Raw genomic sequence first — 12,980 nt, 5'->3', positions numbered from 1 at the left:
GATTGTAGCAAACAGAACACAGCATGTTGTTATCAATGGAGAGACGTCGACAGACGTTAAAGTAACCTCTGGCGTGCCACAGGGGAGTGTTATGGGACCCATTGCTCTTCACACACAATGTATATAAATGACCTAGTAGACAGTGTCGGACGTTGCATGCGTCTTTTCGCGGATGATGCTGTAGTATACAGAGAAGTTGCAGCGAAAAATGCAGGACGATCTGCAGCGGATAGGCACGTGGTGCAGGGAGTGGCAACTGTCCCGTAACATAGACAAATGTAATGTATTGCGAATAATATAGAAAGAAGGACTCTTTATTGTATGATTGATTATATATGATAGCGGGACAAACACTGGTAGCAGTTACGTCTGTAAAATATCTGGGAGTATGCGTGCGGAGTGATTGGGAGTGGGATGATCATCATAAAAAACAAAACAAAAAAGTAATTGTTGGTGAGGCGGGTACCAGGTTGCGATTCATTGGGAGAATGCGTAGCAAATGTAGTCCATCAACAAAGGAGGAGGTGGCTTACAAAACACCCGTTCGTTCGACCTATACGTGAGTGTTGCCCATCAGTGTGGGATCCGTACCAGGTCGCGTTGACGGAGGCGACGGAGACGATCCAACGTTTCGTCGCAGGGTCATTTGGTAACCGTGATAGCGTTACGGAGATGTTTTAACAAACCCAAGCGGCAGACTCTGCAATAGAGGCGCTCTGCATCGCGGTGTAGCTTGCTCGCCAGGTTTCGAGATATTGCGTTTCTGGATGGGGTATCGGATATATTGCGTATACCTCCCGAGGAGATCACGAATGGATGTGGTTAGAGAGATTCGAGCGCGCACGGAGGCGTTTTTTTTTGCAGACTGTCAGTTCGTCCCGCGAACCATACGCGACTGGGACAGCAAAGGGAGGTAAATGACAGTGGCACGTGAAGTGCCCTCCGCCACACACCGTTGGGTGGCTTGCGGAGTCTAAATGTTAGAGGTCGGCTGTCGGTGTGTGCTTTTGAAGGCAGATTCGGTGCGTCTGTAGTTGCGGATGGCGGTTAGCCACCCTCGCTTAAAGCGGCGAGGGGCGGCGGCGCCTCCCTCGGTTGGCCGGTGCCCATGTTGCGCAGGCGGCGCTCGTTTTTGTTTTGCGGCGGGCAATTTTGTGAGAAACGGGCGCGAATGTTGGCGGGCGAGGTGGCCCGACGGCCGCGGGCCGATCGGGAAACGGTGGGAGGGCGATGGGGCGGCGGAGGTGCGTTTGCACGGCCGTCATCGCCGCACGCCTCCGCTTGTGTGGCTGTGGCGGCGGCCGCGCTGGCCGGGCTGGCGCGGCGACGGTGCGCCAGTTTTGCCGAAGGTTTGGCCATTGTGGCGGGTCGTCGGCTGGGGCTGTGGGGGCGGCATTTGGGCGGGGGCGGCGATTCTCGGCGGGCCGAGCCAGGCTGTGGCGCGCGGTAGCTGCAGTTTGGCCGTGGTTTGCGGCGCTGCCGTGGCGACTGGTTGGCGACTGTGGTGTGGCCGTGTGTAGCCCCATCCTCGGTGGTTTGAATGGCGCGGGTGGTTGCGGCGCAGGTTTGGGGCTGGTCCGCACAGGCTGTCGGACGTTGGGCGGTAGCAAGCGCGGGAGGCGCGGCGCGGCGGCGCGCAGAGTGGCGGCCGCTCTCTCGGCCGTCCGCGCCCACCCGCGACACTGGCTGGGCCTGGCGGCGCGGCGGCTATTCTCTGCCGTGCTTGCCGCCTTGCCGCTCTCTCGCTGTTCTGTTGTTGTGTGTACGCGCGTCGTCCGTCGAAATAATGGCAGATCAGGCGGCTACGAACGAGACTGCTGCGGCACCCGCCGCCACCGGCACGACGAAGAAGGCCAAGTCTGCGGCGTCTGCGAAGAAGCCGCGCGCCAAGCCTGCGCACCCGCGCACCTCTGAGATGGTGACGGCCGCCATCAAGAGTCTGAAGGAGCGCGGCGGCTCGTCGCTGCAGGCGATCAAGAAGTACATTGCCGCGCACTACAAGCTGGACGCGGAGAAGCTGGCGCCCTTTATCAAGAAGTACCTCAAGTCGGCCGTCGTGGCTGGCGAGCTGGTGCAGACGAAGGGGAAGGGCGCGTCCGGCTCTTTCAAGCTTGCCGGCGCCGGCGGCGGGGCGGCCGAGGGCGGCAAGGCTCGTGCCGGCGGTGCGAAGAAGAAGCGCGCCGCTCCGGCCAGCAAGGAGAAGAAGGGCGGCCGCGCGGCCGGCGCAAAGAAGGCTGGTGGCGTGAAGGCGGCGACCGGTCGGAAGGCGGGCGCCGCCAAGAAGGCGTCTGCGGCGTCGGCGGCTCCCGCGGGTGCGAAGAAGGCGGCTGCGGCCAAGCCGGCCAAGGCCAAGTCGCCGTCGAAGGCGAAGAAGGCCGCCAAGGTTCCGACGAAGAAGCCGAAGGCGCCGCGCCCGAAGAAGGCGACGACGCCGTCTAAGGCGAAGGCGTCGCCCAAGAAGAAGAAGTAAAGTAGTAAAGTTAAAGAAAGGCAAGGGAAAGGGGTTGGCGCTTGACGCCGTCGTTCCCCACCCCCCTCCCCCGCGTCGTCTTAGTGGCGCGCGATGGCACGGCTGCGGCTGTCGCGCGGCCCAAAACGGCCCTTCTCAGGGCCATCAAAGGACGTCGGGAAGGCGTTGATTGTCGTGCATGCGCCGGTGTGGTTGGTTTTGTGTGTGACCCTTGTGGGTACTGTTTGCGTGCCGTGGTGGTTGGATTGTGGTGCCGGTGGCGGTAGGCGGCGGCGCGCGGTAGCGGAGCGGTTGTGGCCGTTTGTTGGTCTTTTTTTTGTTTGTTGTTGTTTTTTTTTGCGGCGGCCGACGTTTGGTTGCTCGCGTATGTTTCTGGAGACTCTTGTTTGTTTGTTTGTTTGTGTGTGTGTGTGTGTGTGTGTGTGTGTGTGTGTGTGTGTTTGCTTGCTTTGCGGATGTCGTGTCTTTTGTGTGTGTGTTTGTCTCTCTCTCTTTGAAAGCGGCGGGGGGACGTGAGACGTGGCAGTGGCCGGCGGGAATTGGGAAGGCGCGGTGGCGTTGACGTTGTAGTGTAGTGTAGCGTAGCGTGCGCGCGCCTCGGAGACGACGGCGGCGGCCAGCCACCCGTGGTGTGTGGTGACGTCGTCCGGCTGTTGTGTGTGTATTGTGAAGGGATGGGACGACGTCGATTGTTGGCGAGAGCGGCTGTGGACGGGAGGGGAATTGGTTGTTGTTGTTTTGCGGGGCGGCAAGACCGACAAAAGTTTTGCTCGCGACGGAGAGATGTTAGTGGCCCTGAAAAGGGCCGTTTTTGTTGGGCGGGCGCGCGTGCGCGGCGCGGTTTCTAGGCGCGCTCGCCGCGGATGCGGCGCGCGAGCTGGATGTCCTTGGGCATGATGGTGACGCGCTTGGCGTGGATTGCGCACAGGTTGGTGTCTTCGAAGAGGCCGACGAGGTAGGCCTCGCTGGCCTCCTGCAGGGCCATGACTGCGGAGCTCTGGAAGCGCAGGTCGGTCTTGAAGTCCTGGGCGATCTCGCGCACTAGGCGCTGGAACGGCAGCTTGCGGATGAGCAGCTCTGTGCTCTTCTGGTAGCGCCTGATTTCCCGCAGGGCGACGGTGCCCGGCCTGTAGCGGTGGGGCTTCTTGACGCCGCCGGTGGCGGGCGCGCTCTTCCTCGCCGCCTTGGTGGCGAGCTGTTTGCGCGGCGCCTTTCCGCCGGTGGACTTGCGGGCCGTTTGCTTTGTGCGGGCCATAGCGGTTAGCGGTTAGCGGAAGAGCGGCGTGGAGGTGCGTGCGGTACACGAAGCGTCCGGTGCTGCCTTGACAACGGGCCCGCGCGGCCGAGGTCCGAGGCACAAGACTGAGGGATGTACCCTCTGCAGTTGGCGAAGTACTAGCGTAGCGAAGACGCTTCTCCTTCTTATTTGAAGCTTGATGTTGAATGACGTGGCGGTTGGAATTTGTGCTTGACTTTTGTGCAATATTTTTTTTTTTTTTTTTTTTTTTTTTTTTTTTTTTTTGTACAGGTGAAAGGATAGTTAGAGAGATAGTGGAAGAATCTGGAAAACGAATGGCCCCATTGACTGGCCGATTTTTTTTTTTTTTTTTTTTTTTTTTTTTTTTTTAATAGAAGATAGGACAGTAAAAGGGATAGTAGAAGAGGGTGGAAGACGAAAGGCCCATTGGCTGGCCGAGAATCATGATGACGTAAAAGTAGTGATAGAATAAAGGATAGGAGGAGGAATAGCGTGAGTTGATAGAAAACGAAAGGCCATTTTCCTGGCCTCTTCCTTTTGGTGGCATCTCGTGATGGCGGCGGCAGACAGTCTTGAGGTGGGGTGAGAAGAAAGAGAAAGCAGTGTGAGAGTGACAGGAAGAGGTGAAAGAGGAAAGCATGGCATGATTAGGCCAGTGGTGGGGAGGGTGTGGGGCTGATTAGGGTGGCAGTCTATACGGGGTGGTACATGACTATGGGAGATGAATCAATGACATGAGGAATGGTAGTCTACCTGAAGTGTGGTGACTGATGAGTGCAGGTCATGGGGGGCGAAACAGAAGGTCAGGCCATCGAGTGGTGGCTAGACGATGGACGCGGGTGCCCAAGGAAAGGATTAAGGGATTGGGAGAGTGACGGGTTTTTTGGTAAAAGGAATTGGCTGCGGAGAGGATTCGGGTACGAAGGAGCGGCACCTCGGCCAGGATGTGGAGCTCTTGGGTTGGGAAGTCGAAAGGAAGGTGGAGGGCACGCCGGAGAGCCCGGTTCTGGACGGTTTGGAGTCGGCGGAGGTGGGTGGGGGCAGCATTGCCCCACACCACCACCGCGTATTCAAGGATGGGGCGGACAAGGGAGGTGTACAATCGAACAGCAAGGTGGGACGGGAGTGAGGAGGTTGGGTTGATGAGAGGGTAAAGCAGGCATAGCCGCCCTATTGCTTTACGACGCACGTCATCGATGTGGGGGCGCCAGGTGAGGCGCTGGTCCAGGGTAACACCCAGGTACTTAGCAGTACGAGTCCAGGGGACTGGTGTACCAAGGACCATCACCTGAGGGAGCCGAATGGGAATGTGGCGTCGGCAGATGATAAGGGCTTGGGTTTTGGAGGGATTAAATGCCAGACGCCAAGTCCTAGCCCAATCGGTTAGGGAATCTGTAGCCCCCTGGAGCCGCTGTTGCAGAACTGCCGCACTCCGAGAACGAGAGAAGAGTGCAGTATCATCTGCGTAGAGAGCTAAATGTACTCTCGGCGCAGAGGGCAGATCAGCTGTGAAAAGGGAGTAGAGTAGCGGTCCAAGAACACTGCCTTGCGGTACTCCTGCCCTGATGCGTCGTCGTGTGGATTTCCCGTCAGGGATCCTGACATGGAAGGTGCGACCTTCCAGATATGTGGCTATTAGCCGTACATGGGACACCGGGAAGCCGAGGGAAAATAACTTGTAGAGCAGCCCTTCGTGCCAGACCGAGTCAAACGCTCTGGACACGTCGAGGAGTACGGCCCCGAAGTACTCCCTACGTTCTATGGCGTCCAGTGCCTCTTCTACCAGGCGCAGGAGTTGGTGAGTGGTTGCATGTCCCTGCCTGAAGCCAAACTGCTCATCAGGGAGGACTCGTTCTCGGGCAATGTGGATGAGCAGTCGTTTGAGGTACAGTCTCTCGAACACCTTGGAGATGGCGGGCAAGAGGCTGATGGGGCGGTAGCTGGCAGGGGAACGAAGATCCTTCCCAGCCTTGGGTATGGCGACCACTTCAGCATGTTTCCAGACAGTGGGATATTGCCTGGTTCGGAGGATGTGGTTGAAGGTGGTCGTCAGGATGGGAATAGAAGCTGGGGGTAGCTGCTTGAGGAGGGCATTTGTCAGCTTATCAGGGCCACCAGCTTTCTTGGATTTGAGGTACCGCAATTGCAGTTCGACCTCCTCTTCATTGATAGGGGTGATTTCATCCTCGGGGTCCTGGACGGCAAGGAATCGTGGGAGGCGCGCCGTTACCAGGCGGATATGGTCGGGGTCAACGGGGTCATTGACCGGGGTGAAGTTGTGCGCGAAGACGTCAGCCAGAGCATTAGCCTTGGCGTCTGGTTCGGACACAAAGTCATTGCCGACCTGTAGTGGGGGGATCCGTTGCCCTCGTCTCAGAAGGCTTTTTGTGAGCCGCCAAGCAGACGGGTCACTCAGGTCAATGGCAGAGATTTTGGTCTCCCATGCCTGATTGCGGTGGTCTTGCACCGCAGCCTTGATTTGGCGCTGTAGTCGATTTATGAGGCGCTTGGTTGCCGGATTCCGAGTGAGCTGCCATTCTCGGGTGGTCCGGTTTTTCTCTGAGATGAGAGCAAGGATGTGGGGGGGGAGCGGACGCAGATGGTCTGGGGGCCGTTGTGGACGGTGAGGGGTCGCTGCTGTTGCAGCATCTAGGGCAATGGTGGTGAGGTGGATGAGTGTACGATCTGCGTCAGTTTGATCGGCAGCAGGGATTGTGGGTAGGGCTGCTTCGACCCGCCTCTGGTAGGACTGCCAGTCAATACCGCGGATGTTCAGGCCTTCGCTCGGCGCGGTCGTGGTTCCAACGAGATCGATGGAACAGATGACCGGCCGGTGGTCAGAGGCTAGAGCAGTGCGGGTGGCTGCAGTGATGAGGTGGGGTAGACCTTTCACCACTGCGATGTCAAGGACATCAGGGGGACGTCCTCCAGAGGGGTATATTGTGGGGTCGTGCGGGCCGATGGTGCGGGCATGATGCCGCTCAGCGACCTGGAGGAGTCGACGACCAGATGTGTTTGTTAATCTGCTGTTCCAGGCAGTGTGTTTGGCATTGAAGTCGCCGCCAACGAAGACATCGTTGCCAAGCGACAGCAATGTCCCATAGTCCGGTGTTTCAAGTAGGCCTCGTGGTGGTCTATAGAGAGCCACGAACGTGATGGGACCCCTCACCGTGTGAACAACAACGCCAGTGGCTTCCACAGTGTTGAGTGGGGGGAGGGGAATGGGGTGGTGGCGGAGGGAATTTCGTACGTACACCGCCGTGCCACCGTGGGCGGTGGGCCTGTCTGTCCTGTAGCAGGAATAGTTTGCTACACGGACAAAAACACCGGGTTTGAGGTGCGTCTCAGCGACAAGGCAAATGTCAACCCTCTCATCAAGGAGAAACTGACGAAACTCGCCCTGCTGTGGATGGAGACCGTTGGCATTCCAGATCATGGCTGTCAATCCGTGATGTCTAACAGCCATGACTGGTTGGAACGGGGGTGATGGTGGGGGGCAGGGATTGGGAGAGGGCAGAGGCGAGTTGGAGGGGGATGGTTTGAAGGAACGAGCTGAAAGCGGAGGAGATAGTTGAGGTGAACGCCTCAACAACATTGTTGATGAGGTCACCAAATGGGGTGGGGATGGGGGAGGGGATGGGGAGAGGGAAGTGCTGAGATTGTATGGGGATGGGTGTGGGGGCAGCAGAGCTTAACGCCTGATGCCGTGAGGGGTGTGGAACAGCGGAGCATGACGCCCGCTGTGGGGAGGGCCCGCGCGGCCCCGCGCCGCGCTTATATGCCCTCGGTGCGCGTGGTGGGGGGAGGGCGGGCCAGAGTCTATATAGGGGGGCGGCGGCAGAGAGCTCGCACCGTAGCCGACTCGCTAGCGCCGGGTGAGGAGCTGGCGCTTGTGTTTTTTCGCTTGCTTGCTTGAGGAGGAGGAAGGAAGAAGAATGACAGGCCGCGGCAAGGGAGGAAAGGGGCTGGGCAAGGGTGGCGCCAAGCGGCACCGCAAGGTGTTGCGCGACAACATCCAGGGCATCACGAAGCCCGCCATCCGCCGCCTGGCTCGCAGGGGCGGCGTGAAGCGCATCTCTGGTCTGATCTACGAGGAGACCCGCAGAGTGCTGAAGGTGTTCCTGGAGAACGTGATCCGCGACGCGGTGACGTACACTGAGCACGCCAAGCGCAAGACTGTGACGGCCATGGACGTGGTGTACGCCCTGAAGAGGCAGGGGCGCACCCTGTACGGTTTCGGCGGTTAGGCAGGCAGGCGGCCAGCCGGTGTGCTGTGCTGCGTTGTGGCCTTCCCGCGGCCGTGCCGTGCCCGTGCTTGGTGGGAGAGACGAAAACGGCCCTTTTCAGGGCCACCACACTGTTCGGAGATTGAAAAGTGCGAAAGAGTCTGTGTTGCCTGTGCGTGTTGTTGTTTGTTGTTGTTGTGGTGGTGTGCGTGCGTTAGTTTTTGAGTTTGACGCGATGGGCGCGGCTGAGTCCAGTGTGTGCGTGGTTTGTTGTTTGTTTTTTTGTGGCGTGGGCATAGGCGGGCGGGCCGGATCGATCGATCGGATCAGCTGTTTGGTTTTGTCTGTGCCTGTGTGTTTGGAGCGCGCGGCGGCCGGCGTGTCGTCGTCGGACCGTTTACGCGCTGTGTGTGCCACGCGCGCCCCTTTAATTAAAACATTATAATGCTAACAATGATCATCACATTATCGGTGTATTGATGTCGGTGTCGGTGTCGTTTGGAACGCGACTCTGTGCGTGCGCGGAGGGGTGCAGAAACGAAAAAAAAAAAAAAAAAAAAAAAAGAAAAGACAAAAAGGAGAGAAACCACAAAATGTGTGCGCGTTCGGCCACACGGGCTGTGGACAAGATGGCGGACGTGCGCCGGCGCTGGCTGTGCAATGTGTGTATGTGGACGTGTTGTGTTAAAGTGCGGCGAGCACGGACGACGGAAACTTTGCTTTGGACGTAGGTTTGTGTGGTGGCCCTGAAAAGGGCCGATTGTTGTGAGCCGAGCCGGCAAGGCAAAGGCGCGTTTGCGTGCAGGGAGCACGCAAGCGGAGCGCCGCGCTCTCTGTTTAGGCCTTCTTCTCGGTCTTCTTTGGCAGCAGGACGGCCTGGATGTTGGGCAGGACACCACCCTGTGCGATGGTGACGCCCGACAAGAGCTTGTTGAGCTCCTCGTCGTTGCGGATGGCGAGCTGCAGGTGGCGCGGGATGATGCGCGTCTTCTTGTTGTCGCGGGCCGCGTTTCCGGCCAGCTCGAGCACCTCAGCCGCGAGGTACTCCATGACGGCGGCGAGGTAGACGGGCGCCCCGGCGCCGACGCGCTCGGCGTAGTTTCCCTTGCGCAGGAGGCGGTGGATTCTGCCGACCGGGAACTGGAGCCCAGCCCTGCTTGAGCGGGACTTTGACTTGCCCTTGACTTTGCCTCCCTTTCCGCGTCCGGACATGGCGTTTGGCTAGTTGAAACACGTAACGTAACGGTGCGAGCCGCAGCGAGTCGAGCAGCGGAGTGCGTGGCGGCGGGACTGCTGCTGCTCACTCTAATTTCTTCCTCTGTCTTCAGAGGTTGTGTTCTGAGAAGGTTTTTGTCCCATTCGGACATTTCCTTCAATTTTCTGGGGGGTTTGTTGGATGTGCTTGTCTTTTTGTTTGTTCTTTTCTTTAGAGTGCTTGTGGATTCTTTTCTGTCACTTTATTAGTAACGGTCATTTTTTTTTTTTAATATTTTTTTTTCTCTTTTAGTTATGCGAGGAGTATTGCATTTGGTCTTTTATACCGGTCTGGTACGTTGTTGTACCGACCAAGTGAGTTTATGAGATCGTTTGGCGATCTTTCCGCGTTGGCGTAGAACTGCTCCGCCAGGGTTCGGAATCTCGTGTTTAATTTTTCGATGTCTGCCGCTATGTGGAGGTCTTCCGTCGGGAATCGCGGCGGTGTGTGTAGCGCTCTTCTGAGCGCTCTGTTCTGAATCTTTTGTAGCCGTTCTACCGTCGATCTAGCAGCGTAACCCCATACAGGGCACGCATACTCCAGTATCGGTCTAATTAGACTTCGATAGACGGCTACTCCTGTGCTTGGGTCAAGGGAACTTGTACTGTTTAGTATTGGGTAGAGGATCTGCATCCTGCCTAGGGCCTTTTTGCGAACCTCCTCGATGTGGCACTTCCAAGTCAGGCGCTTGTCTAGTGTCACACCGAGGTACCTCGCAGTGTTTCTCCAGGGGAGGTTTTGGCCCTGCAGGTGCAGCATTTGGTAGGGTCTTCTGGGGGGGCGAAGTTTACCGAGACGTCTAGTCATTAGCATGGCTTGGGTCTTCTCAGAGTTTAGTGAGATTCGCCATTGTTTGGCCCATTCGTCTGTCTTATTTAGGGCGGTTTGGAGACGTCTCGTGACCAGGTTCCTGTTTGTTGAGCAGGAGAAGAATGCGGTGTCGTCAGCATACTGTGCTGTTTGTACGTGTTGGGTGGTTGGTATATCCGCAGTGTAGAGACTGTACAGGGTTGGACCAAGAACCGAACCCTGTGGTACCCCTGCATGTATTCTTCTCCTGCTTGACAGTGATGTTTCTACCTTTACAGAGAATGTCCTACTGGAGAGATAGCTTTTTATAAGTTTCACAATCTTTCCGGGGAAGCCCTGGGTGTACATTTTATGGAGAAGCCCGGTGTGCCAGACTGAATCAAAGGCTTTTGCCACGTCTAGTAGGACGATCCCGCAATAGCCTTTGCGGTTGAAGCTTTCTGTGGCTGCTTCTACTACCCTCATTATTTGTTGGGGGGCCGAATGTTGTGGGCGGAACCCAAACTGGAATTTGGGCAGGATTTGCTCTCTTCTGATGTGATCCTGTATCGGTACTAGGAGGAGACGCTCGTATAGTTTACTGAGGGTAGGCAGTAGACTAATTGGTCTGTAGTGTTGCGGGAACACCGGGTCTTTTCCAGGTTTTGCGATCGAGACTACTTCAGCGTGTTTCCACTGTGTCGGGAATTTTAGCGATCGCGTAATTTCGTTTAGGATATCTGCTAAGTATGTTATTGCCATGGGCGGGATATGTTTTAATAGTTCGTTGGTGAGCTGGTCGTGGCCTGGTGCCTTTCTTGTTGGCAGCGATTTGATGACACTAGCCACATCTTCAGAACTGAAGTGCGGCGTGTATTCATCGTCGTCGTCTGCCTCTAAAAAGGTGGCCAGTTGTCTGCGGACGATTGCGACGTGTTCTCTGTCCTGTACCTCTGCTGGCGTAAATTGTTTTTCGAACACGTCTGCTAGTGCATTTGCTTTGTCTTCGGTGCTGAATTGCAGTCCACGTTCACCATGCAGAGGGGGCATTTTTGCGCGTCTTCTCGTGAACTGCTTCGTGGCTTGCCACAAGCTGTGGTCATCTAGTTTGAGAGTTGATAGTCGTTCTGACCATTGCTGGTTGCGATACTCAGTGAGTGCAACTTTCAACTCTCGTTGTAGTCTGTTGAGCAGCCTCCTCGTGTTTTTGTTCCTAGTAAGTTTCCATTCTTTGGCGATCCTGTTTTTGTGTCTGATTTGGGCAAGCAGGTGCTGAGGGAGCTGCCTGGAGCGGGGGGCTCCCGCTGGCGCAGGTGTTGCTTCCTCAGCTGCTTGCAGGATCGCTTTAGTGAAGTCTTCCAGCGCTTGTTCAGCAGTCTCTGCTGTTGGAGGCGGGGCTTGGGCAAGTTCAGCAGCTATTCCGTTGCTGAACTGTTCCCAGTTTGTTCGTTTGTAAGTTGTGGTGCGCTGTGGGAGCGAGAGCCATTCTCCCATGTCGACCTCTAGGATAACTGGATTGTGGTCCGAAGACATCCTGTTTATCGAACTGGCAGACACAAAACCCGTAACGTGTTTCGTGAGTGCGATGTCGAGGACGTCCGCCCTGTTTCCGTTGTTTGGGAAGTGGGTGGGCTCCACGGGGCCCCATACCTGGAACTGGTGGATGCGCGCGAGTCGTTGCAGTTGTCGACCAGCTCTGTTGCTTACTCGTGAGTGCCAGTCTGCGTGCTTGGCATTGAGGTCTCCTCCTATTAGGAGCTTGCCTCTTATTCTCCCTAGTGCAGCTATGTCCTCTTCTTCTAACGTTTGGGAAGGGGGGCGGTAGGCTGCAACGACTGTGAGGGGCCCTGTTACAGTGGCAATTTCTATTGCGACTGTTTCAATTTGGCGAGTTGCTGGTGGGTACACTTGGTGGTGTCTAATACCTCGTTTGACATATACTGCAACCCCGCCTCCTGCGGTAGGCCGATCGCGTCTGTAGCAGTTGTAGTTAGCTACAGATGCTCTTACACCTGGCTTCAGGTGTGTTTCGGCCACTAAGCATATGTCAATGTCTTCCTCTTTTATGAATTCCCTGAATTCGAGGGCTTGCTGGAATAGACCGTTTGCGTTGAAGACGCACATTTTTAGACCTTGTATGTTAGGTCGTCTATCCATGTCGAGGGTTGGGGTTTCCTGATGTCATCGCCGATGAGGGCGCCTGCTTTGCTGCCGATGAGTGTTCGGCGGGGTGTTGAGTCATTGTGGCCAAAATGTTTGCCAGTTGATTCACCTGAGCCTGAAGGGCCTTTACTGTTGCTGCCAGTTGTTCCACCGAGACGTTCTGTGTCGTGTCACGCAGACTGGGCTCTAGTGAGTAGGGGGGGGCTTCCCTAGGCGATTCTCCGTTGACAGGAACCTGGTTGTGTGGAGGAGGGCGAGGTGGGGCACTGACCGTTGACGAGTATGTCCGTGATTGAAATACCCTTGACGCTGTGGGTCTTGGATATCGGCTTGGTGGTGGTGGAGGTGGTGGAGGTGCGGCGCGAAGCTTAGCCCCTGTTGTCTGTGGGTGCTTTCCCCTTAGGCGGTCCCTAGCTTTACGGAATTCCGGGCACCCCAGGTAGCTGGCAGGATGCGCGCCAGCACAATTGCAGCACTTCTCCTTGCCCTCCCCCTGCGGTACCGGGCATTCCTCGTACTTGTGCTTTTCGCCGCACCTAACACACCTCATTGGCATGTCACAGTCCCTAGCCATGTGCCCCACTTTTTGGCAATTAAAACATCGCCCTGGGCCCGATCTTTTTTTCAGCTTCTCTGGAGTGACTGTTACCCTCATTATCATTGTCACCTCCCATATCTTCCTATTTTGGGCAGAGTCGGGTAAGGTGACTGTGTGCAGTGGCCACGGTCTTCTCGGGTTTGTCTTGACGACCGAGCTCACTTCGAAACCCTCCCTTTCCAGGTAACTTTTTATGTCCCCAGTGTCTGTCTTGTGTGGCA

The sequence above is a fragment of the Schistocerca nitens genome, chromosome 9 (assembly GCF_023898315.1).
Source record: "Schistocerca nitens isolate TAMUIC-IGC-003100 chromosome 9, iqSchNite1.1, whole genome shotgun sequence".
NCBI lineage: Eukaryota > Metazoa > Arthropoda > Insecta > Orthoptera > Acrididae > Schistocerca > Schistocerca nitens.
This window is presented reverse-complemented; position numbering follows the sequence as displayed.